The sequence below is a fragment of the Harmonia axyridis genome, chromosome X (genome assembly GCF_914767665.1).
Source record: "Harmonia axyridis chromosome X, icHarAxyr1.1, whole genome shotgun sequence".
Taxonomy (NCBI): Eukaryota; Metazoa; Arthropoda; class Insecta; order Coleoptera; family Coccinellidae; genus Harmonia; species Harmonia axyridis.
In genome coordinates, this window is record NC_059508.1 from 30,311,791 (window position 1) to 30,314,932 (window position 3,142).

Here is a 3,142-nt window from a genome sequence, read left to right on the forward strand (position 1 = left end):
GTCTGCAGCCAGCTTGAGACGCTTAGTGGCCTCCTTAGGCGAATTCGCTAGTAGTAGCAGGTCGTCGGCATAACCTAAGACCGCTAAACGCGCGGTGTCATTTACGGGCAGACCACCCTCGGCGCCTTGGAGATCACAAATCAACTCGTCGAGGACGAAGTTAAACAGGTAGGGGGAAAGCGGGTCGCCCTGCTTTACTCCCCTACATATTGGGATCTCTCCGGTCATACCTCTCCCGAGCTGCACTACGGTAGTGGCATCTTCAAAAGAATCCTCCACATACCGAACAGTAGTCTCGTCTATCCCGAGCCTCTTCATCGCTCTCACGATGGACTGTTGAGAAACAGTGTCGAAGGCTTTACGCACATCGACACTAAGGATGGTATATGGTTTCAGACTCTTTCGTCTCTCCTTAATTAGAGCCTGAAGGGTGAGGTTATTCAATAGGACCCCGTCGACCTGCCGAAAACCTCTCTGGTTGGGGTGGATTTGAATCCCCCCCATACGTTTCCCCAAAATTCTATGTAGCACCCGAGTTACCACCGAGGCGATGGTAATCGGGCGCCAGTTATTGATATCATCTGAGTCACCCCCCTTTGGTATCAAGATCGTCCTGTTTCTCTTCAACGCCAACGGAGCGACGCCAAAGAGAAGCATGGAGTTGAATAAAAGAACAAGCTTCTTCAGAGGCACCTTCATGAGGTCTTTGATTTTGATACCATCGACCCCAGCGGAAGGCGACTTGTTTGCCCCGAGAGCCCATACGATTTCATTCTCCGAAATCGGGCTCGACAAGTCCTGAGTCTCTTGCTTGTCCTTGATGTCTTCTATGTCTCTCTTTGAGGGGTGACTGAAAATCTGCCGAAACTTACTTTCGGCAGATTGGACGTTGGGAAACGTCTGACTCCCCCCTACGGGAGAGTCATCTATGATATTCCGTGCCAGAGAGGCGCGGTTTGTCCGGTACATCTTTTGTACCGTCTTATAAAGAAAGGCTCGTTCTTGACGCCTGTTCAACGCTTCGACAGGTCGTGTCCTTTCCCTTCTGTTATTATTACTATGACCACCTAGCCTGTCGGACATCTGCGGAAGCAGAGCCTTCAGGTAGATGGCTAGTTGCTCTCTCACCCTCTCTCTTTGATTATGGGTGTCGACAAGCTGCGTCATATTATAGACCGCTTCATCGGCATCGACCCATCCACCTTGGGCCGCCCAATAATCTCTCAAGAAGAGAACGATTTTATGTGACTGTCTCAACGGATGGAAGTCCGAGGCATTCGGGTTCAGAGACCCACTGCTGTGCAACTCCGCACTAGATTCGTCGACCACCGAGGCCTCAGAGGTACCGGCCGCATCCGCAGGGGATTGGATGAGCGCAGCGACCGCTTCGGACATCCGTTGAAATACTTCAACGGCGTCACTCGACGGCCCCGCATTCTCACCCGCGAGACGCTGGATGACTTCTTTGTACTTGGCTTCCCTTCTGCGGTTCTTAATGAAGTCTAAGTTCCTTTCTGGGTAAAAACCCAGAAGGTGTTTATTAACGAAGGGGCCATTGTACGCGAGTTCACGTCGAGCCATCTCGAGCATGTCCTCGCTTGTCCATTCGTCCCTACCCCCAGGAACCTCGTACCGATCCTCCAGATCCCGGTTGTACTCCGCTGGGTGTGCCTGTCTCATATGCTGTCGAACGCCGCGATAACCGCGGAAGCGACTCCCACAGATAGGGCACGCGTCAGCGTCGCTGGCCGGTGGACCGCGACATCGCAGTCTCCTCAGGTGAGTCTGCATGCCCGCGTCCGTGGCGAAGGTCGTTCCGCATACGCAGACGACCATCGCAGATGTTTGATTCTCCCTTCAAATAGAAGGTGGTGCAGTAGTGGGTGGGAGGTAAAGTATCTCACCCACTTTTATTGTATCTAAAGAAACTTCTACACCACAATTGCACCGTGCTAGTCGGTGACACCACAAACCCACGCCCTAAGAATGTGGGTGGACCCACGATCTGCTCAAATGTTCGTACAGATCGCTGTGAGGGGGCCACTTAAACTGTTCTATTCTTAGGGTTCGCTTCCGCTCGTTAGCCGGCAAAAGCCGTTACCAGGGACCACCACTAGGAGGTGAGCGGAAACTTGCTGAACAACGCGTGATCAACCGACCGCGCGACACACTGAGGGCAAGACAATTAAGTCTCAAAACACACTCTAAAATCACGCTTTTTCGGTAGGGCACTTGTATATCAGCCAACGGTCCCCGAGAGTCATAGTTACTCCCGCCGTTTACCCGCGCTTTTTTGAATTTCTTCACGTTGACATTCAGAGCACTGGGCAGAAATCACATTGCGTCAACACCCGCTGGGGCCATCGCAATGCTTTGTTTTAATTAGACAGTCGGATTCTCCCAGTCCGTGCCAGTTCTGAGTTGATTGTTAGATGACGGCCGCAGAGATTACCCAGAGCACCCTTGCGAGCACTCACGGGGTCTCGAAGCTTGACGATTCCGCGGGAGGCCAAGACGCGGGACCGAGCTCGGATCAAACGTAACGCAAGCGAAACGCATCACCTCGCCCAGGCCCGGTACGTTAGCCGTGACCCACTTCCCCAACAAGCCCGACACGCCACAATCCTCAGAGCCAATCCTTATCCCGAAGTTACGGATCTAATTTGCCGACTTCCCTTACCTACATTATTCTATCGACTAGAGGCTCTTTACCTTGGAGACCAGCTGCGGATATGGGTACGAGCCGGCGCGACGCCTACACGTGGCCCTCTCCCGGATTTTCAAGGTCCGAGGAGAAGATCCGGACACCGCCGCAAATGCGGTGCTCTTCGCGTTCCAAACCATATCTCCCTGCTAGAGGATTCCATGGAACTCGAACGCTTATGCAGAAAAGAAAACTCTTCCCGGATCTCTCGACGGCGTCTCCGGGTCCTTTTGGGTTGCCCCGACGAACTCTCTTACGAGGGCCCGGTTTAATTTCGGTTCCGCTGCCGGGTTCCGGAATAGGAACCGGATTCCCTTTCGCCCGACGGGCGTGCGTCACGCGTCAAGATGCATAGCATTTCTGCCACCACTTATAAACACGATTAACAACGCCACATCAACATCGGCTTTCGCCTAGGGCTTAGGATCGACTGACTCG